The sequence below is a fragment of the Corvus brachyrhynchos genome, unplaced genomic scaffold, assembly GCF_000691975.1.
Source record: "Corvus brachyrhynchos isolate BGI_N302 unplaced genomic scaffold, ASM69197v1 scaffold4, whole genome shotgun sequence".
NCBI classification, from domain to species: domain Eukaryota; kingdom Metazoa; phylum Chordata; class Aves; order Passeriformes; family Corvidae; genus Corvus; species Corvus brachyrhynchos.
The window spans coordinates 1,487,597-1,515,053 of record NW_008237878.1 but is presented as its reverse complement, the minus strand read 5'-3'; the positions used below and the strand labels follow the sequence as shown (position 1 = coordinate 1,515,053).

The window sequence follows — 27,457 nt, the reverse complement described above, 5'->3', positions numbered from 1 at the left end:
ACAGCCCATTGCCTCGAGACACCAGCAGCCTGGGTTGGCCTGTAATTTGTATTCTTGCACTGTTACTGCAGGATGATTGCATAGCTATTTACCATGCCATAAAAAGGTACAAGAGACCAAGCCCTGCCCTTCTTGGTCAGTGCTGACCCTGTAATTTGTGGTAGAAACAATCCTGGGCTAGCAGGAGGGGTGTGATGGGCCATGTTTAGGTGTTCTGCGCGTGCCAATAAAGCGGAGCAGATGGAAACGTCACCGTGCAGGGGAGGGGAAGGGCTGCTGGCACAGCTCAGCCCTGCCAAACCTGCCAGCTCATTAATCTGTGCTCTCAGCTCTGCTCCAAAGGCTTGTTGTTTTCTCCACAGTTATTCTGCATTTAAACACAGCCTTGCCATGCGCCACAGCACCAGGGACCGTTCAGTGTCACAGAGCCTGAGCTGCTCTAAGGGAAGGGAGGTTCTAAGGCATTTAATTCAGCCTAAGCATTAGCGTAGTTCCTAGAAATACTTACAGAGAGCTGAAAGCTAAGCACAAAGACTTTTCTTAAAGAACAGGTTTCATAACTAATTCAAGATGCTTTCTAAAGTAATAGAAAAAATTAATGAAGCAAACAAGTAATGAAGCAATAGAAATAAGTAATGAGGAGCAATTTAAATGTACCTAGAGATCATTCCTGTTTCAAATAAATTAATGACCTTCCAATCACACATCCTTTTATTCATCCATGATTATAACTTTTTATTTTCTTCTTTCTTTGCTATTCTATTTCTTCAAACCTTGAAAAATTAGTTGAAGGTGTTGGCAGCTGAAATTAAATGGAAATTGCATGAAATTGCACATCAAGCCATCAAATATATGGGACAAATAGATACAAGTTAATGCAGTTAAACCAAAGGAAAAATCTGTCTAGAATTCTTTTATTTTTAGTATTTTCATCTTTCTTTATTGTGTGCTTCCCTAAACAAATAAAAATAGCAAAAAAAGGTGTATGACTCTACAAAGAAAATACAATAACACAAAATACACAGCTATCCTAACTGAGGAAATGAATTGAACAGAAAGGCAATTTATGAAGGAAGTTAAAAGGCACTAAAAAAATGTCTGCTGGAAAAAAACAGACTGTGAAGAGGCAGAAAAGAGTTCCATAAACTTTATTCTGTGTCTGTGCAGAGATCACTGAAGTAGAATTTAGTCAGGAAATGAAGTTGCAATCATTTTCTCAGCTATCTCTCATATTAAACACACCTATAACATGACCAAAAAAGTGTTCAGAGCTGAGGAGAGAGTATTTGGTTTCTAATAAGTTTATGCTTCCTATCATGTTATAATCAAGGCATTGTCAGCAATAACACAGGGCAGAATCCAGAAAACAGAATTGGATTTTCCATTCCCGTAACCTTCAGGAAAAACAGCTGATAGTCTCAGAGAGTCACAAGCCATGTATTTTTGCTACATTATTGCTTATTACCATCATTAAGTACATAAAGTCTGTTCAGGGGAAAAAAAAAAAAAAAAAACTATGGAAAGGACAAGGGTGTCAGACCATAAAGTACAAGCAAGCAGTTTGCTTCAGGGCAGGAAAGGGAGGGAGAATGCATGAGAACGGTAAAGCTTATTCCATTGGAAATGTAAACACAGCCCAAAATGAAGGGTGGTTAATTCTGGTCCATAGTGATCCTTTAAAAAGGTAGGCCATGGTTTTTAAAGTATCAGTATCAATTTGCATATGCTTAAATCAGAAGCTAAACTCTCCTGAAGTACTGGAGACCTAAGACAATACCCCAACATGGCTGAAAAAGCTCCGAATGTTTGAGAACTGTTCTTCTGCTAGGCAGGTGTTCAACTGTACTGAAGTTTGTTGCCTTTTTTTCAAAGAAGCACTTTGAACACACCACTCACAATATTCTCTTTGCTTCTTTTCAAAGTAAACTTTGTTTCCCCAGGCAGTTGGTCTTTCAGGCTTTGTAGTCTTTAATTGCATTTTAAGCAGATATTCGCTCTGTGATGCTCTCTGTGGTGAAACAGAACGCACATCATGAGATGTTCCCACTATATATAAAGAAATGCTGTGCTAATATAACCCACTGATTAGTGCCTCCACAAACAGCAAGAGGCTGTTCTCTAATGCTAAGGGAAAAGACAGGAAGAGAACAACTGTATGACTGTGTAACAGAGATCTTGCAGAAAGACATTAAGCCTCTTCACAGCACTCTTGAAATAGAAAATTCAGTCACAAAGAAGACAAGACATGGTTTTTAGATACTCTGAAAACAAAAGGTATTTTTGCTTGTGCATTTAGAGCTATTTGCTATTCCTACCTCCCTATCAGCTTCTCATCAAAGACTGCCTACACAAATGCTTGATAACAATAGGATCACAGCGATATGAGTATTCATCATTCCAGCTCAACAGGAAACCAAAGTATGATATTAAGCAGTACCTGCAGCCTGAGTTCTGCACTCAGAGTGTCTGGCTCAACACTGTAACAGCTTCAGCCCAGGTACTCCTAGTTCACACCTTTGGAGAAGTACAACTCAATCCATGGTTCAAACTGGAACCTTTGCTAATAACTCGTATTTTATGGATCTGCATTGTCAGGCCAGCAGGGAGGCACAGCCAGTAGAAAATACCTGTGTATGAAAAATACCATGGTGAAATAAACTGTGGCATACAAGAATTGAGTTAATCTGAAATCCCAAAACAACTTCATTTCCTATAGAAGGATCTTGGAAAGATAAGTCTGCAGAGAATAAGGAGTTAAGCCTTCATTAATATTTCTGAAGTGGCCTTAGAAAGGGACCTCCAGAACAGGGGTTAATCTGGCCTCTGTCAATTAGCTCTCACTCTGTCATAATGAACCACCTTCCACCAGAGAAACTGTCCCTGCCTGACAGTATAATACAGCTACAACATACCCAGTGACACAAGAAATGAAATGGTATTTCATTACAAGCAGCTGAACTTTTCTCAGAATCCACTCTGATGGGTGACTCAATTCCCTTAAATATTTATCCAATAATGAAGGAGCAACAATTTGATTCTCCAGCAGCTCTGGAGATAGTTTTCTGGTGATTGAATGAAAATACAGTGAGAGTCTTCTAAGAAAAATGGAAACTGAAACAATACCATGAATGCTCTGTAAAGTTTCATGACACATTAGCAGCAAAGTCAGTTTGAACTGGGTCATCTGTTGCGTCCATATGTGGCAATGAACTAACACCAGAACAACTCCAGCTGTGCTGTAAAGCAGATCAGTAAAAAGACCAAGTGTTTGTTTTGCTTTTTGGTTTTGTTTGGGTTGTTTTTTTTCAAAGAAACACACACAGTTTTTGTGGTGGTTTCAACAATCTAGGGTAGATCAGCACTACACAAACACCAACACAGGAATGGCTGCTGAACTGTGGGGAGGGCAAGCAAGTGAACTGTCAGGACAGGTCTGCCAACCAAACCACTGGCTCATGAAATTACTCTTCTCAGCAAAAACTGGTATTATTACATGAAAGGCATAAACTAGATAATAATATTTTTCAAAATGATGGACATTAAATGCTGTCTCGCTCAACATCTCTTCTGTTGCAACAGAGAGGATAAGTCTTTCCTTTCAGTTTATAGAGGAGACTGGGAACTGGAATGGATTCTGGAGGTATGATGTCCTAGGTCGTGCAAAAGAGGGAAAGTAAGAGGGTTTTTACTGTTTCTAACAGGTAAAACCCCTTTCTAACTGAGATTTTTTTATCTTGGCTGCACATCATTTGCAATTTGTAGAAATCTAATTTAAGGGGATAAGTATAAGCACAGCACAAAATATATTTCATTTTATAACAAATCTCACAACCTTTGCTGCCCAAGTCCACAGCCTCACCTGATTAGAAACTACAGAACTTGCTACATCACGTCTGATTTTGTGAAAGTCAATATTCTCAGCAGAAATTGGGATAAAAAGCACCAGCTCATCCCCACACTCTCACTAGACCTCTGAAAATGACAGACTCCACTTTACTCACCAACAAATCACCCCTGTGAATTTGGTATTATGAAAAGTTACCAACACTCCAATAATTTCTTAATTCCTAGCTTTAAAATGCCCAAACTAACCATTTCACTAATTGTGTGGTCTGAGGGCCAAAAGACATAGTGCTTCCCCTTGGTTTTGCTTTTACCTCCATGTCTCCAGCTAATAGTGTTGTTGAATGTGGTTAGTGACAACAGCACTTTATCTCAAAAAACTATAATTTAAAAGCACCATTGTGTTTTTCATGTTCTTCCCACTTCTAGGGATGGATTTCTGTGGAGAGCAGAACTGAAAACTGCTTTCATTTTGTTACTCAGCAACATTAGGGCCAAAGGAGAGCTTATGACACTCCAGAAAAGACATTAATTTCTCTGAAAGTTTAGGTTTGGTTCTATGTTTGCATGTGTGTCCCTCAGGTGGGGCTAATTTCTATCCTTTCTTACTGTACATACCTGTATTAGTAATTTTCAGTCTTGCCCTGCTCATATTTTGATAGCAAGCAGCTGCATTATCACAAAAATATCTCTCCAGAGAGATACAGGGGAGAGAAGAGGTCACCATGAATCCAAAAGAAAATGAAGGCACAGAAATATCTCTTCTTGGAATCCTCAAGTACAGGCCTTCAGCAGAGATGATGGGGAAGTCTTCCTTTCACCTATTAACAGCATGAAGAGTATCAAATGTTTTGTTTCAGCTACTTTGGAACGAAAGGAAAGGTAAGAGCAAGAGAGAAATACTCTCACCCAGATTTAAGCTGTCAGAATGGAAATGAAGAGAAGAAATCGCATATAATACTCTGTGATATCATATGACACTCAAGCTTCAACCAACTCCCTTCAGAGATACTGTTAGGCAGAGTAAAGGCTCCCTTGTCTTCCTCTTTTCCATTTACACATCCCATGATTTGCTGTGAAAGGAAACACCAATATTTTCCTCCAAATCTTTAGGGAGAAACAGCTTCATGTTTTTGCAGCTGCACTTGCCAGAACGCTGTTCCCACCAGTCCCTTGGCTCTTTCCTCAAATGTCCCATAGTTCAGATTCCTTCAAGGGTAACTGTCAAATCCTCATATTAGTCCCCAGGACACAGAGACATAATCCCTGTCTTAAAAGACTTCAAATTATTTTCCCATTTTGCAGTTGGTACAGCTCCTTCTTTGTAACGCTGCCAAAAAAACCCAACACAGCACAGTGACCAAACCAAAAAATTGGATTTTTTTCCTGTTTTGTTTTGGTTTGGTTTTTTTTTTTTATTTATTTCAGGACCCAGAAGCTGGCAAAGGCATACAAAATCTGTTGAAAGCAGCAGTTGGGACACATGCCTTGAATTTAGAAGTTGCCCACCTGGATCTGTGTTGGGGGTTTTTAGAAGTTCCTTCACAAAGCCCAGAGCATCAGAACAAGGCTCAGCAGCAGAGAGCACTTTGCTTTGTTCTCCTTGGCAATGTTAGCATGTTTATCCTGTCAGTGCTCACAGAACAGCCTGGCAGTGTTCCTCCCAGAAGACCAAACCTCGTTAAAGACAGCAGAAAGACAAAACAGCCCCCTAGGCCAGGTATCTCACAGGTATCTTTTGCTTGACTCTGCCCACACAAGCAATCAAATCTAGTAAAAGGTTAAGAAAAGGAATAAAATGGGTAAGAATTAAAGGTGAGAGTAGGAATATTACAAGATGATAGCAAGTAAGACACAACTCTACTTCAGTTCTTTCCCCTTGTAGCTACTCCAAAAATTAAAGGACTGAGAAAAAATACCTGCTACCCCTGCACATGAAGTTAACTAGGGTTAATCTCTAATGCCTGCCTAACACACTTACACCTGTGCAGACACACTGACATCTAAAAAAGACTTGTTTACTGTGCTGACTTGCACTGTACGTAGTTTTGTGAAAAATAATTCGTATTTTTCAGCAATTAGGACTACACACTACAATGCTATGCAAAGAACAATAATGTTCTTCATCACAGGTCTGTTCTGTTGGAAATTAAAAACAGTTGGAAGCACTCAGCCTCCAGGTTGTGCTGAAGTCTTTTAGAAGCTCTCACTGGCTAACACCTGCCTTAGAAGTAACAGTTTAAAAATCAAAGAAGCCTCGGTTGCCTCCACAGCATTGACCTGCACGTGGATGTGGTTCAGTAGCACAGTGCACAGGATGTGCTGGCAACCACAAAGCAGGTGCCAGACAGGAATATTGCTCCTGAGGCAGAGAACTTCCCTCAGTTCCCTTCACAGGTACTGCAACCAAAATAGTGCCCTCAGTATTTATAGCCCCATAAAGCACTCCAAAGGGTTTAGTCATCAGTGTGTGACGATGGACACACCCCTCAAGGGCTAAAAACGAAAATCTGTTCAGGACTCCTGACCCGGATCTGCTGAGTGATGCACCTACTCTCCATCAGCAGGGATGTTTTATTAGCTTCAGGTTTCCCTGCGGTTATTTACCCAGTGACATCTGAGCCCTCCTTAACGACATGCCTCGAGCAAAGGTAATGATTATGTGATTAATCTGCATAACCCTTGACTCGGAGCAACTCTTGTCAACTCTTGACAAGAGCAGTTCACAAAACTGCCTTCCCAGCCCCTCCAACATACAGCAAGTCATGCAAAATAAATTCTTAAGAGGCAGCAGGGCAAGGTCATTTGAGCCCTTCGCATCACTTAATTCCAAGTGTATGTATATTCATCCACCCAACACAGCAGAAAATGCCTTTGCTTTCTTCCAAAGGAAAGTGGAACAAGCAAGTGATATTTGCTTTAAATAAATGGCAGCAGGTGACATACCTGGAAAAACATACCAAAATTAAAGTTCAAATAGTAATGAAGATTGAGTTTTATATGGAATCATTTACCAAACCATGTTTTAGCAGAATCAAAAGGCTTAAAAAAATAAAAATAAAATCACCACAAACCAAAAATCCCACCTGGTGGAATCCCTCAACCCATTTTTAAGCTTTTCCATAAAACTCATGTGGGACTTCTCAGATTGTTACCAGCACAGACTGGATTAATCTGAGCTCTTCACTGTTCTTTGAAAGGGCACACCAAGATAAGATTTCCAAGAAATCACAGCTGGTGTGTTCACAAATGAACAACCAAAGCACATATGAAAAGAAAGATTCCTTTTAATCCCCTCCATGGTATCTATTTCCTTCTTTGTTAATGAAAAACACAGAATGCAGTTCTCAGCTTTTATAAAAATGTATACACCATGCCTAAAACTGATGGTATCAGAAACTCCACTGCTTAGCTGCAATTAACTGTGATTTCCACTGCCCAAAATCATCTTGAGGATAAGTGCTCCACATCCTGTTTTGATTGCCTTGCCTGCTTCTGTTTCTGTGCCCATGGATAAAGAACACAGAAGAGAACCATGGAGAAAAGCAAGAAAAATCCAAAACAAGTTACAACTAAGAAAACAGAGTCATCACCTATTTCCCTAGAATATTCACATTTTTCTTTTGCTTCTCATGCTGTAGAAAATGATTAAAGTAGAACTAAAGAAAGCAGCATGTAATTTGCAGCAGTTGTATTAACAAAAAAAATGCTTATTTCTAAGCACCTCTCTTTACCCAACCACTACTTCCACACAGTGGTACTGCAGAACAGCTTTAAACCAGGACAGTAGAATGGAAAAGTACATAATATAACTAAGGATTGCCCCAAAACCTCTCGATTACTTTCCTAGACACGGCTTTCTTCAAGAGTATCTTTGCAGAAGCCCCCAAGATAAAGAGGTCTGTGTTTAACTTCTCTTGTACAAGATGTAGGATAGGGTGATACAACACCAGAAAGGCACATAATTGGTATACTAAATACATTTTCTGGCAACTCACCTCAAACGGAAAGAGAAACAGAGTAAGAATATAAATGGGCAAAGCCCATTCCTTTCTGGAGATCAGTTCTGATTTTATTTCTAAAGGGTCAAACTGCTTAACCATATGAATTTGTATTTTTACTGCTGACAGATGAAGCTAACATCACTTACAAAGAAGACTTGAGAATCCACTTTCAGGTATTTATTTTCATAAACCATTTAGCCAGAAGGTTGTTGCACTGAATTTGCAACTGTGCAGAAAGATCCAGACAATATTTAAGTTTGAATCCCTTTCTAGCCTGCACGTAACCTAAATGCATTTTATAAAAATTTATTAGTTTTTAACCAAATATCTTCTTGCTACTTAATTCTGATACACACATTTAAATTTTAGTTGCCATCCAAGAAAACTGAATTTTTATTCAGCAATGAACTCTCTTTGAACTCATAACATCCAGAAAGGTTTTTGGGCTATTGCTCCACTCAGAACAGTGTCAAAAGGGAACAGACTTAAAGAATCTTTTCCCACAAGGTGTGTCCCTTCCCGGGCTGTCATCTGACAGACACATGAAAAACACCCAGTGACCACAGAATAGAATAGCTTAAGGGACAAAGGTGACAGCTGTACAAACATATTTTCAATGCCAGGTTTATGTAGGGCAGTGAAATGCTTGGTTCTTAACCTTCTGAAGCCATCATATATAAAGTCTCCCCAACTGTTTCCAAGAAAAATCAAAGGCTTAGAGCTCCAAAATGAGACTTCACAGAAAAGTCAAACATCTTGGAAAATGAACAAGTCAGATTTTGCCTGTGGCAAATTTTACAGAAACCTCTTGACGCTGCCTGAAAGGCTGGTTTGGTTTTGCTTTGAGTTTCTACCTCTTGGCTCTTGCTTGAGAATGCTTGGGCAGATCTCAGTTTTAGCCTTCAAATTACAAAGTGTCCGTGGTGTGTTTGACACGGCTCCAGGACAGCGATGTCACACAGGCTGCCCTGAGCTGCACAACGTCCTGGCTCCGTCCTCTGCCAGGACACGGCCTGCCACTCCTCTCCTACAGGGATTCAGAGCAGAGAGAAGAGAGGAAAAATGTAACCTAGAGGGGTGAAGCTTTGCCTGGGACACAAGGGAAAATAAATTCATTACAAAAACCAGAAGGAATTAATTTAGTGCACAAAAGGGGACTCCCTTTGGTACCTGGCACCTCCAATAATAAAGAAATAGCTGAGGAATTAGAACCAGGTGAGGCCAAAAAAGACCCTGATTTCCTTGTTCATCAGTGATGGGTGTTAACATTTTGCCTACAGCAAGATTGATTTGGAAGCCAGTTGCTTAAAAGGATCTACAAGTAAGAGGAGGGATTTTTCATCCATCTGAATAGAAACCAACATCATCCTCCTACACTTATTTCCCTTAAAGAGCTCCAGGTTGTCTGTGAACTCAGCTACAGGAGTCAACAGAACTGGAGCAAAAACTCCTGGTGCCTTCCACTGAAACCAGTCCATGACAATTCATTCAGTTTTACTGAGGCTGATGCAAACAACAAGAGCAGCACAGCACAGGACCACAACTCTATGGCTCTACTACTGGCTTTTCCTGATACTGTTTTAGGCAGTGCAATTCATTTAATAAGGAAAAACACATCCATTTGAACAGAAAACAAGGTACACAGCTGAGCTGGTCAGGAATTCTTTGATGAAATACCAAATAAGACTTTTAACCTGATGTGGGAAAAAACTCGGCTGAAGGAATAAACAAAATGTAAATACCAACTTACCTGATACTAACAGGTGTTTTCCTGTAGTTGTCACATTGCTTGCATTGCTCCTGAGTCACAGTATGAAAATCCCTTACCAGAAGAATCAGGTCAATAGGAGTATCCACATGAGACCAGGAACATTAAAAAGAGGAAAAAAAAATATTTACACCTGAGTCAGCATCAACCAGACTGAATCACTGTCAGGCAAATAAGGAAGTTAGAAAACTCTCTCTGACAGGTATTTTGTTTGGGAATTTCCTCTTCCATATAACTTGAGATATTTTAAATCAGTTTTTGTTGGAGAAGCTGATTAAAGGAACAATGAGGGGAAATCAAATGTTCCTCAAAATTAAGTATTATATTAATAACGTTAGATGACAGTGTTCTCTAAATCCAGTCTCCTGACTGTTGACATATATAGTGATAAATTACTTCCACAATTTTTTGATACATAACAACGCATTTATGAACATACATGGCTAGCATAGTTTGCCCAGCATGCACATTATAATATTATTTGGGTTTTTCACATTAATGCACTCTCAAGTCAAGTCTTGAAGCTGGAGACAGAAGGATTCACCCCAGTGAAACCACAAGAGAGGCGAATCAGGACAGTAACCGTGCTCAGTTATCTGTGAGGAATGCTGGTATATAACTTGCATTATATTTTATCCCATTTACTGTGAAAGCATTAGAGGACTCTAATCCCAATTGCCATAAACGTGTCTTTGCTTTAGTTGATGCTCACGTTTATCCTCTACATATTAGACTAAAATACATGTTTTTCTCTTCACTCAGTGGTTCATCCCTTTGGCTCAGCACTTGACCTCTTTACAGCTTAAAGAGGTCTTCAAGTAAGAGGAGGGATTTTTCACCCATCTGAATAGAAACCAACATCTTCCTCCATTACTTATTTTACCTTAAAGAGCTCCAGGTTGTCTGTGAACTCGACTACAGGAGTCAACACAACTGGAGCAAAAACTCCTGCTGCCTTCCACTGAAACCAGTCCAGGACAATTCATGGGTTTTCAGTCAGTTTTTAAGTGGTTTTTAAAAGTGGTTTTCAAAAGCGGTTGCTCTGCATTGATGAAATCAAAGGATGGAACTGTCCGAACATCACTAAAACTCCTCCATCACCTTCAGCATCTTAAATCTACATTTTGGTCTCTGGTCCACTGGACTGTACAGAGCTCTAGTTCTACACATTAGAAAACCCCCATTTGGTCATGACATTTTGCTCCTAAGTTTTTATGGCAATAATTAAAAGTAATTTTCAATGCCACAGTTCATTTCATTAAAATTAAGTACTTCTAATCAAATACATTAATCCCTCTTGAACAAGTGTGTCTGTGCACAGGAACAGAAGAAAATACAAAGCTTTCATGGCAATTTAGGCAGATGGAATACAGAAAATATAGTTATTAATTTTAATCTGACTGAAGTTCACAGAGCATTTCTGCCAATCCTCAACACTGAAGGGAAAGAATAAATAATTTCCCTACTGACTTCTGCTTCAATAGGATATAGAAACCAGATGAAAATATTGCTTTTTATAATCACTGGGCTAATCAAACATTTCTGGCAGACTCTGTAGCAAGTGAAGGACTACAAAAGAATATTTTAGTCTTCTTTGAAAAGTGTATGAGTGAGAAGAAATGAGATTTTTAGTGACTCACTAGATACTTGTGTAACATTAAGTGAATTTTGTCTAGGCAACACTTAGGAAAAAGAATGCTTTTGTTATTCCAAACCTTTATCTTTTAAATGGAAGTATGAGAAATATCCATCATTCACACTCAATTTATTCTTGAAGAATCTTAGAGCTGCACTTCCAGTACTAAGGAGTCTAAAGTGAGCAAATGGACAGATTACAGGTAATGAAAAGAAAAAAGGAACCTCTGAGTTCCATCTGAAAGCCTTTCCATGTAAAAGACCCAATGATTTGCATTAGTGATGTCCAAGCCTGTGATGTTACTGCAGAATATTCTGAGCTTTAAAATTTTTCCCTCTGAAAGAAATTACTTCCTTTCCTGGAAGAAGCATTTCAAATACCCAGCCAGCAAAATCCATTATACAAGGGCCATAAAGGTACTCTCAGATCATTCTGGCTTGAGCTGCATTTTCTCTGCCCTGGTCTATAGATTTATCCCAAATCTCTCTCTACACCCTTATGAAGATATTGATGCAGACTTAACTTCTCACTTGCCTCCCTCACCCATTATGGTCAGTCATCTGTTCTCTTACCAAAGGGCATCCTTCCCTTTTTATTTGTGTGAGCCTCTTCTAAAGAGATTTTCATCTCAAATTCCAAAAGCTTTAATATTAACATGCCCACTCCATGCCATTCATTACCTTCGTTACTCAGCCAAACATTCTACTTTCCTGCCCCCTTACAGTTGTCACATCTTTTCAAGTCACAAGATTTCAATTTACACGGGATTGGGTGAAAAGGGCTCCTTTCAGGCACAACTATGGGAAAAACAAACAGTGGCAGATTTTTTCCTCCCAAAAACTCAGGTGTCAAATTCAAATGATCACATGAGAATGTCACAAGAAATTTCTAGCTAACACATCTGCAGGATAAAAGTTGACCCAAACGCACTCTATAGATTCAGAAAATAAAGAAGTCCCTGCTTTTCATACTTTTTAAAGATAATTTTGTTCTAGTATTGGTTTCCAATAATTTGAACAGTAAAATTATCATCTGTGATGTTGTGCTTGTTTCAAGCAGAACTTTCAGTCATTTGGCAATAGCCAAGTACCACAGGGAAGAATCACATCATAAAAATATGACCTGCCACACATGTGTAAAGGCTCACTAAGTTAGAATGTAACATCATTAAACATCCTGATTTTTTTTTTCCCCTTTGCTATTTCAAATGTATTTCTTTTGCTTACATTAAAGCACAAATAGAAAATTAAAGGGTCCACATGAGTGGTTAGGAAACTAAGTGTACTCTGCAAAGAACATAATAGGATTAGGAAAACAGTAGCATTTCTTGTTAAGTAGGGAGCAAGGAGACTGTTTATGAGGTTTGGGGGTTACTTGATCTCTTCAGGAAAGCGTCTTAGAGAGCAGCAGCTGATCACAAGTGGAAGGCGTGGGGCACAAGGGCACATAAAACATGCCCTGAGCACAAGAAGGAGCAATTCATTCCTTTCATCTCTTCTGTGCCCTACTAAAAGGGGAGATTAATATTTCAACAACTATTGCAAATTGACTAAAGGAAAATATTTTATCCCATTCTGCAAAACTTTACTCAGTAACTAAGGAAAAAAGCCGGTAACAGAGTCACCAAAAGTTTGGTAAAGAATAGAGGACAAGGCAAGGAAGCACAATAATATGAATGCAAAAGGATTTTCACATTTAAATGAGATTCAGCCTCATGAATCATTAACATTTCCATCTTACAAGGACAAGTTATCTCAAGACATCTATCTAACTGCTTTGATGTTCTTTAAAGGGGACATAAATACAATTCCTTCTATTACATTGCTGCTGTAACAAGCTTGGTGTGGTTTCATTTTTTGTTGTTTGAGGTTTGTTTTTTTGTTGTTTGGGGGATTTTTAACCACTGTAGTTACATTTTCAACAACTACACAAAGCAGCTTTCCATTCAGAGAAAACAGCAGAATTTTAAGCCTAAATCAGTCTGTGAGACAAAGATAAACATCTTCTGCTTCATGATGGAAATCATTCTGATTTTGCAATTGATGATTAGTAAAGCTACAAGCCAAGTGATGAAACCTGACACCCTAGACAAGCACCAGCTCCTAACAGAGTAGACAAACTTCAGCAGCCATGGAACTGAACCCTGCACTGTGTTTCCATTTGCCATCCAACTTCCTTGTGGATAAAAGCACTACATGGATTGTAATACATGCCTGAGCACCACTGGTTTAGATCATTTTCTACAAAGCATCTCATTTTAGATGTTTCACTTATAATGCAAATAAACAACAAAAGAAGGTCACTAACACATGACCTTTTGTCTAAAGACAGTGTTTGCCCTTGTCAAGAACTGCATTCCTTCAAATGCCCTGGGGACTCTCTGCATGAATGATTTTGCATCTGAAGTTCCTTACCTGTACTTCACCTATGTCTGAGCTAACAAAACACCAAAGCTCCGTAAGTTACTCTCGATTTCAACACTCGGAAGTGAAGTTTGCAGCTGTGCTGGGCTGAGACAGAGCACACTATTGCTCTTTATCCTGGTTTTCCCCAGTGTAGAAGGGTTTTGTTCCTCTCTGAGGAATGATAACCCTGAAAGCTAAGCCTGAGCACTTGCTTCCAGCTCTTCACCTGAGGGCTCTGCAATGCTGTCAAAAACGGGTTTTAAACACTGTCACAGTAGCAGCATCTCTTCCTTAGAGGTCTGCTTTTCAAACCCTCTCCTGTATCATGTAGCTGCTGGATTTCAAGCCTGGAAACCCTGATATTTCAGGACCCCACCTAACACTGACTGAATTTTACCAGAACTCCTTTTGGGACAGCAAGTGGTCCAGGACACAGTTTGAAATAACCAAAGTTATAAGTGACAGATCTTTTGTTAGTAATACGCTGATGACAAGAGGGCAGAGACCTGAACACCCTCTCCATTCTTGCACTGTACAACATTTAACAGACTTCACTAATAAAAGCAGATTATAACAATTAAATATATGTAATCCTTTTCATGAAAATATAATCAGAAAACGTTACATTATTTTATGCTATTTATGCAACGATCCCCCATATGTAGCAAGCTATTCTGAAATGCAAGTTTATTGGAAACCAGACACAGCACATCCTGCACGCCTGGACTCTGTGGATGAACACTCCCCAACAGCAGCAGCCCCAAACTGGAGCAATTTGAGCCATCACAGGCCCAGATGTGGTTTCTTTATCTTTTCAGTTCATTCTGCTTGCCCTGCAGCTGAACTTAACCTATTAATATATAACAGTAAGGAAAGATTTCCTCTGGAGACAGCAATGCACTTAAAACAATAGGTAGCTGGTATTATTTTCATCTTACAGCAAAAGCAACATAACAGCTCTCCTGGTCTCCAAACACCTCATCCTTTAGAGCACATTCCATTTTACTGGGATCACAGGAGACAATTTCTCCCAAATCAGGCACAACATTGGTGCAAACCAGCACCTTCCTCATCTGCAGCATTAAATAAAACATGAATCAGAATCTCAAAGAGCAACAGGCTGCTTCTCTCAAGTATGTTGTGAAGTACCAAAAATTTCTACAGAACACGGCAGAAACATGATGTGAAGACATAAGAAACCAGCACAAGCACACCAGTTAAACTGCTGCTTTGGTCAAGTTAATTAACAGTCTTAATGATCCTACCGAAGTCAGAATGGTGAGAAACATACAGACCTACTGGTTTTAGACTCTGGAGAAAATACTCTTTTACAGAAAGGTTTGGGGCTTGATGTGGGTGTATTAGCCACAACCAGTCCCCAGGGACAACAGTACAAACAATTCCTCTCATCATTTGAGCTGCACCATTATTCTTACACTGACGTGACACTCCCCCTACAATCCCACCCCCCCTCACTAATAAATGCTTAGATAAAAACTCCCACCATCTCCACCAAACAGGACCACTTCCTCATTACTGTGCTAACAGCACACTGAGCTGGAGAATCAAGAAAAGATGAGCACAACCTTTTCAATCTATTCCATGTGACAACTAAGAAAATCCTCTCTACCAGTCTATGCCAGGAAGATGACAATTAACCTATCCTGGACAGCAGCCACGCACATCAATCAGAATTGTCAAGCAAAACAAAGTGGTGCCCAGTTCAGAGCTGCACTGGCCTCGGGCAGGCAGCTTTCCTGCTTCTCTGGATCACAGAGAAACTTTCAGCACCTTGCAGAGTGAAACTTGAAACTGAGGCAATGATGGACAGTTTTAAACACCCACACCTGAAAGTCACGACCATCATTCGTGCTCATTCGCACGTACCTGGCAATAAGGCAGATTTTCAATAGAAATCTCTGTAAGATTGGGGTGCCTCTGTGCTGTGGGATAATAAGTTCTTAAAAGTACCAATTTGAATGCTCTCTGCAAAGTAGATTTATCAGTCTACATCAGCTTCTCTTCACAATAACACTATACTGCAGATGTCACCTAAGTCTATTAGCTGTATTAACATTTACATCACATATTTCAATATCACTGATTCATCTAGTTTCCCAGAAAAAGGTACCTGCTTCTGAAATTTGAGCCAAGACTTACAGCCCATGTGATATTTCCAAGATCTGAACAACAGCTTTGTACTCACAAGAAACGTAAAATGATCTGGAACAACTCTTCATCACTCACAAGACAAGTTAAGACGCAAAATTGTAATTGCACGTTGTCAAGTGAAAAAAAAAAGCTTTATCCTAGAGTTTCTTTAGGGGTTTTTTTGCCGTGGCGTTGGGGGGGTTTTTTTGAGTTTTTAAATGTTTTTATTTTCCTGAACTATCTTCAATGATGTATTTTTAGAACTGTCTTTTAATGAAGCCATAAAGAAGAAAGAAGAGCACATTTCCTGGCAACAAATCACTACCTGGCAGGACTCAATTTACTGAGGTTTTTTCAATTGCTTGAACCAAAACGCACATGACTCATTTTATCAAAACTAGAATTACTATTATTAAAAAGGGGATTAACGTGATAATTATCCCTGATGCCCAAGTAAGTGTCCCTCAATCTGCAGAGATGTTTAAAAGCTGAAAGAGCTATCAGTGAGATTGTCCTGAGTAGAACAACACTGAACTAAAATTCCATTACAGTCTTGTTCACTTGTTCAAAGTGGCCCAAACCAACTGTTATTCATTAAAACCAACCCTGCCCCTTTAATATGCCAATAACTTGGAACATTTCCAGAATTTCTGCCTATCTTTGATTGTGAAGCAAACAGGCAAAAAAAAAAAAGGAATTCTGAAAATCTCCAACACATCACCACAGTTATTTGGTGCCACAAATGTGACTTCATCTCAAGGATAGGCAGCACTTCTTGCTCTGTGCAGACTCCATGCTCTAAATTAAAACACACCCAGGCTCAGTATTGTGGACAAATACGAATGTTTAAATGATCAAATTCAACATATAGAGACCACAAGGCATACCAGAGCTACAGGCAGTGGCTTAGGCATATACTTAGTCCTATGTTTTACAATAACCTGCCAAATATTTAATGTCTTGGCATTTGATGCGTACTGCCAGGCTTTTGAATTAATGTGAATTCAAGTAGGTGGAATATATAGTTCCAGGGGAATTCCATTATAACTTATTATAAATGAATCTTACCACCTACTGTACCATCAAGTTCCTGTTGTGCCTACGGATTAGTTCTCAAGTATTCAATTTGTTTCCTATTAAAGCATCTGAACTCTGAAATTGTACATTTTCTAAAACTTGAAAGGCACTCACAAGGAACTCACTTGATAAAAATCAGTCATATTCTTGCATTTTTAGCTCATGGTGACTGTACTCATGTCCTGTTTTTATTAGGATATTTTGTCAGTTAGTAATTATTTGTACATCTCCCCTGATTAAATAAAGGACTAATAATCCAAAATACAAATTTATGAAAAACAATTTGATTTAAATATCACAGTATTAGAAAATATGAAAACCAGCTTGTATAAAGAATATATTTATAGTCAAATAATATTCCCTAGAGCACACACAATTTCTTCTCTGAATATCTTGACATTTCATCTTCAGTTTTGGCACAGAGGAAAAAAAAAAAAACAACCCAGAAACAAACCCAAAATCAAAACACCACTGACAATCTGCATATGTTGATTCAAATTAAACTCACCCAGGCCTTGCTAGAGAGCACTCAGGATGGATTCCTTCATCCACTTCAAAACAGTTCTCCCATTTTGGCACAAGCACAGACCTTTACTAACTGATTTACAGATTAACATGGCAATGAAAATAATAAAAGCTTTTCTCAGCAGCCTTCATTTCTCCTGAAAGCTGGTAGGGTGAGGTTAAAGTAATGCAATGTGAAAAGGAGCCACACAAGTCCCTGGCCGTCCTGGCAATATTCATCAGAGGCACTGTCTAGCAGGAATTCAGGAGTTAAATATTTTGACTTTGACAGGAACATCTGTTTAAGCCATCTGCACATTTCCCTTGTGACCATTTGTCCACCAGAAGCTGGGCTAAAGCTAAAGGTATTTTGTATATCAAAAAATACCTGTCAAAGAAGGAGAAAAGAAGAACAGAATAAAAGGAAAAGACAAGGATAAAAGGGAAGAGGAACACAGAAGCATCCAAACAATAATAGAAGGAATATCCAACAGAAGGTTATTTCCAAAAAGACAAAACCAGCAGGAAAAGTCTCAGAGAAGAAAATGAGAAAGTAAAGAAGAGGTGAATCCAAGCTGGAGCATTTGGACCCATGTGCAAACGAAACCAGTTGAAAGCACATGACTCCCTGGGAGCAGACCCCAGGGCTTGAGTCTCCATTTGTTTATTTTTTCCTGGAAATAAAATAGGTTTCAGTTCAGATTAGGATGACATTGAAGCTTTTTGCTGTATTACTATAATTCCATCATTCACTGCAAGATCACAAGCCCATCAAACAAGTTTTCCATTTCAAAAGGTGAACTCTTGTTACATCCAATACAAGAATCAGGACTCAAGGAATAAAATCTTTTCAATATGAGATACAAGGTGGATGTGATTATTTCTTTTTTTTTTTTTTTTTAATTGAGACTTAAATGGTTTTGAATGGGAAGAGCAAGTCAAAATCCTTTCTTCCTCCTATCTCCACCCATCTGGAGTCAGAACTCAGTTCATGAGAAACACACGCTGGATCCTGAAAACATTCACTATTTAGGACAAGTTTGGTGTTTACAGCTGGTGGATGAAATGCAGCAGTCAGCCCTTTGAGCAGCTCAGAGACCCACACACGAGTGCATTTAACTTCAAAGAAAGCATTGCAGGGTATGTGAGTACATGGATGGCTCTACTTTAGCACTCACAAACATCAGACTTAAAACTCACGTGTATTTGCAGGTGCTCAAAAAGTAATAGGCCAAATGTAATTTAATCCTTTCAGCTGCACATGTGACTGAAACCCAGTTCATTGTAGGTCAGGCTCTTTCCTACTTGTCCGAACCACCATAACAGCTCCAGCTGGCAAAAAGAACAAATTTTGCTGCCTTCCTTTTGTGTTCTCTGTTTATCCCACGTCTCTCAAGCACAGAAACCCATTATTAAGCCAATGTTCTTCAGTAAAAAGGCAGAAAATGGGCCACATTTGTTTGGGGTTTGGATGTGTTGGTTTGGGGTTTTTTTCCCTGGGATAGCTTGCTGATATTTCAAGAGTTAAATCAAAGCATCAATCATTCCAGCAAGCATCAAAGCTGGCACAAGGTACTCAGCGAGAACACGTAGGCAGGAAGACAGGAACAAGGAGATGGGGGATGATATGACTCCTGGTTTCAGCAGCTGTGAGCTGCTAAGTCTGTCCCCCCTGCACTAAGAACCATGCAGATAGTGGGCAGATATTTAGCAGTTTTTCCTTTTGCTTCACAGCCAAGTTATTAAGTCAGACTAAGATGGTAAAGTACTCACAACAGAAAACAGCACCCACACAAGATAAGGATCGCCTCACCTTTACCTCCAAGCTCTGCCACGAAGGAGGTGTGCACACAGAAAAAGCTCTGCTCAGACTTTCTGTCTGGTCTCAAATATGTATAATATCTGTTTCATTCAGCTTATTTGTTATCAAACTATTCAAGTCAATGTTGTAGTTGGAGGAATAAAATAGAGGGGATTTTTTCCACATGAGACTTAAGGAGACATTCTAAGCATTTGGTTTAAGCAACAAACTTTTCCTGCAGTTAATGCAAAACAAAGCTGTCCTCCATAGGGCAACTTGGAACAGGAATCTGGGTCAGGTGTTCTGAATTGCTTGTAGAGGAACCTTGCTTTCTGAAGAAGCCTAGGAAAGAACCAGTTAAAATACCTGTATACTTAGGAAGTGCAATCCCACAAAATCTGAAAAGGAAATCACAAAATTACATTAGATCTTTGCAATTCAGTGGGGCTCTTTTCCCAGGTGTATAAAAACTAAAACAGCACATTGAGATTTTGATCCCTAAAGGACAGCTGTAAATACATGGATTTGACACAGGAAAATCCCTAATTTGTCTTTTTTCTTTTTCACCACTGTTGACACTTACTACTCCTTCTATAGAGTGCTTTCATCTGCACTGAAACAAAGACCATAGGGCCTTCAGTCAACCTGAGTTTGCCCTACTGCTATAGAGGAGATACAGGTATCTTCTGAGGAGGGGGAGGATATAAAATCATTAACAGAGAATACACAATTGTTCTGAAGTCCTAAATTGCTCTGAAGTTTTTCTGAACCTATACTTTCTCCTAAAAGCTTGAGCAGGAAAAAACCCTATTTAACTAGACCAGGAGGGACTTCCCCTCCTCTACTCTGGGCCTACCTGAAAACAAAGTCTAGATAACCATAAGGAAACTATTACCTCTTCTCTCGCCTCTTCCTCCTCCAAATGATTTATACCACTGGCATCCTCTGCATAACCAGCTCATAAAAGCTTCCTCACAGTTCTAAACTTACATGTAGAACACAATTTCCTATAGAAAGTGAAGACACTTTCCTTCACAAAAGTGAAGAAATTGCCTCCAAACACAGTCTTAAAAATTTTGCTGAGTAAAAGTAGTTGGAAACATGGCAAACGTGCCCCTCTAAAAGTTTTGTTCTTATCTTCAAGCAAGTCAAAACCACTGGAAGAATGTGACCAATAAAAACAGCACCTATTTGTCCTTCTCAATAACATTTACTGTACTGACAGCATGAGAAGGCAGCTAGTTAATATTTGAACACCTGAGTTGTTCCTCCATTTACGCTTCTGTCACAAAAAAAAACCACAGGCACCTTTTAATCATGAGAATGACATGCAGTGAATCATATTTAATATCAGCCTGATGAGAAGAAAAATTCTGTGGTAATCTAGGACACTAAGCCTATCAAAAGTTCCCATACGTTCAGGTATGTTGTAGCTCATCCAGGCTTGAATGATCATATATATTCAGGTATGCTACGGAACTAAAAATATGTAGATCATTAACTATTTAATTATATACATAATGATATGTAAATTATGGAAGATTTAATTATACATAAAATAATTTGCTTACAAAAATAAAAGGGATCACACACCAACTGACTTAAACTACGTGTACTTAAAAGTGTTTCTAAGTGGAATTACCTTCAAAGACATATAGGGTCAGCTCAACACTAACCAGAAATCTAGGTTTGACCCCATAAACAGTTTCCAAGTGTGGCAGAGCAAGGTCACACACTAGAATTCAGCAGACACAAGACACCATGCTGGTATCAAGACCCAGCAACTCTACAGCCTCTTTGGGACAGAACTTTAACACCCCCAAAATGAACTTTTTTTGACAAGAAACATAACAGATTGTTGAGTAAAATTAACGTCCCAGTTGCATAGAGGTAAAAATAGCTGAATTTACTCAAGAAACATATCTGGAATACTGGCTTTAGTACTTCTAACAACATAACCTGTCTTCAGACACATTTGCAAAGTAGCTCTGCTACAGATGGACTTTCCAACTCTGTTGATAGCAGCTTCAATTTATGTTTATACATCTAAGTCTTCTGGGAAAGAATCAATTTTTAGCCTGTTACTAAAAACTAGAGTAAATATTCTCAGTGTCTTTGTTATTTTACCAGATCTTGACAGAAACATCAAATCCTTCCTTCACTCTGCTACCAACAGCAGTAAACGTGCACAAGAAATGAGAGTTTGGCTCACCCATTATTTGGCAAGCTCAAGACAGAGCTATTTCCCCAAAACACTCTCTCTAACCCACATGCAGTGTGGGGAGGAGAGACATGTTGACATCTCTCTCCGAAGTCTCCTGACTCAACATCTGTGCCATGACTCCAAACATCAACTACACCAGACTCTCCCCGTGTGGTTCACCAAAACTGCGACGTGCCTGGGGCAGGTGACCTCAGTCCTCCACCCTGCTCCTGTGCAAACACACACAGTCTGCAGTTTCATTATTGATGTTTGCTTTCATTTTAAAGGTTCACTAGCATTGATTTTGCATACTATCTTCTTTCACAGATACTGTGTTTGGCTTTTGATAGCAGCAATAGCTGTAGCAATAAAACCAAACCCTACTAAATGACTATCATAACATAATAATGGTCTAAATAGTATGTGCCCCAGTACAGGCAAGAAGATTAGGATGGACAGCTTGAAAGAGATGAAAACAGAATTATTAATCATTACTGGAACAAGGGAAAATACCCAAGCCTACAGCCCAAGCAAAAAAGAAGACTTGAGAATTGAATGTTAGTAGCACAAACTGCCAAAAGTTGTTCATTTGCAGTGGTCAAACTGTGCTTTAAAATGATACAACTGACCAATGAAATTAGGATTCAAGTACTCCCATATCCTCACACCAGGTCACAATAGGACATATTTTTCTTTCTGCAAAGAAAGCCTTGTTCCAGTCACAGTGTGGGACTAACCCACATTATTGTCTGACAGTTTGATAGTATAGCTGATGCATTTTAAGAAAGACAAAAAAACAACTCCATGCACCAATGCCATTGCTGTTTGCATTTTTGGATAACCATTTACACTAATAAAAGAAAAATTTTTAGTTAATACCTTCTGATTATCTGTCAATAATCTAAAAATAACACTAGCCCTTTGTCCCAGGGGTGGGGTAAGTAGAGCACATTCTACAGCTCTTGTTGCTGTGCCTGGCATGTCCTGCTCCTTCACTGAGGGGAGAGCAGGACAGAGCTGCCTCTCGCTGCTGAGAGGGGGATAAAGCATGGCAGGGGCAGAGAGTGGAGAACAGCCACACTCACCTGCTCTCCCCCCACAGCCACACCTTGTGCCAGGTGAGTGACAGAGCAGAAGCCTGACCAACCCTTAACCTCCTGTTCTCATTCCCTAAAGGAACACAGCAACTGTAGTCCCTGGAAATACCCACACATGAGATAGGGTTAAAACCAAAATAAAGCCTGCATACATTATCCTAATATCTTACCATCTCATCAGACAACAGAATCTGACAAAATTTCCTCAGTGTTGGAGCTCTTAATAGCTGACACCTTTGAGACGTCACTCTTAAAGCAGGAGCCACCTGCATTGCCTCAGGTGATTCTTAGTTCCTCTCAGGTGAGCAGCAAAAGCATCAGGTACTACAAGCTGATGTCATGTGATGGTCTAAATTCATTGACTTGATGGTCTCCAGCTTGTTCTTGTTGATTGATGAGACAACTTACAGCTGCAAATCAAAAGGGATTTGGGAAAAAAGCCTAAAATCCCTCCTGCCTCAGTGAGCACACCACATTGTGAGCTGTGTCTCTCTATGCTGCCTCTGCTCTGTGCACAAACAGAATCTTACTCTCATGAACCTTAAATTAACACCAACAATCAAATTTTTTTGAAAGAGCTGAAAAACCAACCAAGAAATCAGAAAACATTGCTTGTCTTCTTTCACAGCATGGTTTTCTCCAGTACTCACAGGAATATAAAACCAACTCTGAATAGGACTGTGGTAAGCAAGAAAATTGCATCAATACATACACTTCCTTGTTCTCCCATCTATATTAACTGCAAAGAAAGGCTGTTGTAAGGGGAAGTAGAACACTTACATTGCTCAGAATCAACACTGGCAGCTTGCATGTTGAAACCAAATGTAAGGGGGTGAAGGCAGTAAACACCATACAAACCTTTTTTTAAATTTAAATTCTCCGTAAAAACTAACTACAGTATCAAATGTTCAAATGCAGGCATCAGTCTCCTACCCTCAACAATGGAAGGCAGCATGGAGCTATTTGTAATCCTTGAGAGGTTTTGGGTTCCTTTTAAATGTAGCCCAGATTTTCAATCTTTTAGAAACTTCAAGATGACATGTGCATGTATCTTCTATGGAAACATGAAAAATAGGTTTTATTTAAGAAAGACAAAAAAAGCCTATGATTTTAATGCAATTACTTACTCAAGGAAGTAGGGCTTTTAAAAGCACCAAAGTAGTGCTTTAAAGTAGGGCTTTAAAAGCACCAAACAGCACAACAATTGACAATGCTCCAAACAGGCATCTCAGCAAAACTGTCACAAAACTATTTACTTGTCTGGTTTACAAAGTAATCATACATAAAAGTTCCTTCAAATGAGCAGAACTGCAGAGTGGTTGGGACATAAGCATATCTCATTTTAATCTCAAATTCTTAAGACTCTTATCTGATAACAAAAAGGGCTCTGCAATAACTTAGTTACACAAACATGTAGAAATTCACATGATTGCATCTGACACCAAGATCTTCCCTGGCACAGCCAACTAACTTCTACATCTCATCCTCCAGGAAAAGGAAAATAAACCCATCATTCCACTTAAATTCTGCTAGCTACAGAACATTACCAATCTTCAAGTTCTACAACACAGTAAATGAAGCACAGAGATGATAACTTCTCCTAGGGGTAGAGCCTACCCACCGTCTCTCACCTGCAGATAGTGCTCCTGACTCAATTACAGCTCTGCACAGGGCATGTGCAACATCCACAGAAGCAAAGTCTGGCAAAGTAGGAAAAAAACCAACTCAGCTCCAAGTTAGAAAAAATGGAAGGCAGACCAATACAAAGAAGAAACCCTTCCTTAATCAATATAAAAACCTACAAATAAAAGCAGTAGAAATTAATGTATGTCATTATAGAAAGAATCTCTGAAGTTACAAGACTTCAGGAAAGGCAGGCCAATTCCTGTTTCATTTGGACATCAGTCCAAATGTTCACGGCAGCCAGACCTTCACATGACCAAATTCAGTATCTGTGCCATTGCGAATCCATAAAGAGCTCATGTCCTTCCCAAGGAAAAGCACGAAAACCTGGAGGAAAAGCCTGACACAGAACACAAGCATTTCACCCCAACCTTAAGGAAAAGCTGAAGACAATGAACAATGCTTAAAACACTTCAGAAAGTGAATCTGCACAACAGACCACACACCCGTGTAGAAGGTAATGGGTGGAAACTCCCATCACCACCAGACTCTTCACACCTCCCACTACTACCAGAAAAGAGGAAATGAGAGCAGGCTTTTGGTGGTTAGGCTTGGGACTGAGAGACCAATGAAGTCCTGCTACAAAGTGGGACTGTGAAAAAATGGCAGCGACAGCCATGACTGTTTTCTGTTCTGAAATTACATTTCTGCAAAAGTCATCATCTCTGCATAAATCAAGTATCTGCCATCGGAACTAAAATCACATTTGTTTGCTGAAGGTTACAGGTACTGTTAACAATAGGTTATTACACACTTGTGGAAAGTGATTTCATACCAGTCTGGCTCAGAAATCTTCAGAGAACAAGTTCTTAACTGCCACTAGAAAATTTTCACTTATATTTGCTTCAGAAAGTTTTCTCTCTAACTTTTGTTTCTAATGTGCGTGTTCGAAGTCACATCACCCCTTACTGTCACCATGTCATACGGCAAAAATTAAGTGGCCCCGGGTAAAGCAGATTTTCTGGATGTGAAAATACAAGAGAAAAGCCAGTTGTAGGAGGCCCTGGTAGTTTACCTTCTCCCCAGAGATCTCCTGTAACAAAGCAGTGACTTACCATGGGATTGGGAGTTATTGGGATGTCTATCCAGCTACCAAAGAGATGAAATGTTTTAACCCAGCTTGAGACTGTTTTCTTTTTACAAAATATCCAAAGGCACATTTCAGATAAATGGAGCAGAGACAGTACTGCCCTTTTACTTTCCAATAGTTACCCTGTAATCACTATGCAATCCAGCATTTCTTACTATTTACTTAGAAGCTGACAGAGAGCACTGCTTAAGGGTGTTCAGTAAGAACACATTTTCATCCCTCTCTCAAATCCACTGTACGTAAAATGGGTTAATAAAGCCTTCTGAGCTGCATTAGAATCTATTCTGACAAAAGACTCTCTCCAGCTGTAGGAGCATTTCCATGAATTTAGCATGGCTGAGTTGTATAGAAAAAAATGACAGAAAATAGGCAGCAAGAAAGTCTCAGTACCAGGAAACACCTCAAATTTCTAAAGTCACATTAACAGTTGAGAAGACTCCCCATTTCATTTCCTGTAGATCAAATTTTTACATCTTTACTCAATCCTAATCCAACTTGAACCCATTAAATGAACAAAGATGTGAGAGGCAAAGCTCTTTAGGTCTTGCAAAATGTTCCGCAGTCAAAATAAGAAATTACTCTTTGTTTCAGAAAGACTTGGACAAAAGTGATGCTCTAAATAATTGAAATGCAGCTGTAGTTAACAAATGGTTTGCTGCAACATTGTATGTTAAGGTCACAAATGGAAATGGACTCTCTCTGACCACTTACATGCCATTAAATACCCAAAGAGCATTAAATTAAATAAAATTTATCTTAAAGCACTGTTTCCAAACTTCACTGGAAGTATTGAAATGAGGAAAAGTCCTTGCCACAATTAGCTTCTGCTTTTTCTCCTCTCATTCAAACTGGTTTTAGTTTTGCTTTTATAACATGACATTCATGAACTGCTCATGCATATAAAGCTCCTCCAGATTTCAGCACAACAGCAATCTACACAATTTTAAATGAGGGTCCTCATACAGTTTATTGCAAAGACTGTACATTTCTGTACAGGCATCAGAGCTAATCAGATGACATTCTGTCCCAAATCAGGAAAATACTATTTAGATGTTCCAATAAAAGAAAAACCCCACACTTAATCATGCATAAGAACATGTATGTGTACAAAATACTACATATTTTAATTTGCAGCAGAAGTAAAAAGGAAATTATCTCAGATGACTCTGTTCTTTTGCTTCCACCCAAACTGTGATTGGCAATATATCTACTAGAGCTCTCAGTTTTGAAATAAGTTTCTTCAAATTAAACTCTCCATATATAAACCAACTATTGACTGATTTATGTACATATTATAGCCTTTCCAAGATGATGACAGACAGAACAAGGGGGGAACTTTGACATGACCTTATGAATATCAAGTGAAGCGTTCTGGAAAGAAGCTGGATACCAAATGGGTGGAATTTGGCATTTCAGAAGTGACTCCGCAGCCATGTAACAGCTGGGTCACAGCCCCCGCAATGCTGACACCCCCCACTGCACACCAGGGTCTGGCACCTGCCCGGAGAAACACCCAGTTACCACAGCATCACAAAAAACCGCTGGGAATTTCATCACTGTTTTCAGCTAGAGCTGAATGAGGTCATTTAAGATGAAAAGGTGAGAGCAATTATATATGACCTGTGCGAGTTAAAAAATGATGACAAAGGTCTGCCTTGGAGTATGGAGGTGTTTTCTCTGGTTCCTACACTTCTCACATTCCTGTGCTGCAGCCCTTCCCTAAAGCATCTCATTTTAACACAAACTCTTCCAGTACTTGAAGAAAAACTGATCTCTATCACTCAGAACAGAGCATGGACTGGGGGAGCCCCGGCTGACACCCAAAATGACCCGGTGAAGGCCTCCAACTTCGGGCACACCAGCCAAGGCTGAGGTCTCTGAGGTGAGGTCGCTGAGGTGACGGCACTGACCACAGAGCTACGCGGTTCGGCCCCGTTATAAAACAACATCCATGGCTTCTACGCCACTAAAGAATGTTTTAACCAAAAGCCCAGTAAAGGGCTGAAGACACCTCAGCGCTGGTCCCCGCCGGGCACGGGCTCACTCCGAGCTCCGGCACGTCAAACCCAGGCGCTTCCCCGTGTCCGGGTGATCAGCGGACCCAAACCTCCCAAACCCCAAGCACGCCGAGAGCGCTGCCGCGGCCGCAGCCCCCTCCCTCAGCACGGCACCGAGCCCAGGTGCGGAGCGGCGCC

General features: G+C 39.6%; 1 long non-coding RNA gene across 2 annotated transcripts; it reads right to left on the bottom strand.

Annotated features, from left to right (window-relative positions):
• Positions 1-1,132: 1,132 nt before the first annotated feature.
• Positions 1,133-17,600, bottom strand: LOC108446248. Of its 2 annotated transcripts, XR_001861389.1 has the most exons (5): positions 17,393-17,600; positions 9,598-9,669; positions 4,462-4,664; positions 2,438-2,627; positions 1,133-2,008 (listed from the first exon to the last, which is right to left on the bottom strand). It is a non-coding gene; the product is annotated as an uncharacterized LOC108446248 (long non-coding RNA). The 2 variants fall into 2 exon arrangements; XR_001861388.1 differs by having other exon boundaries at positions 1,133-2,627.
• Positions 17,601-27,457: the final 9,857 nt, after the last annotated feature.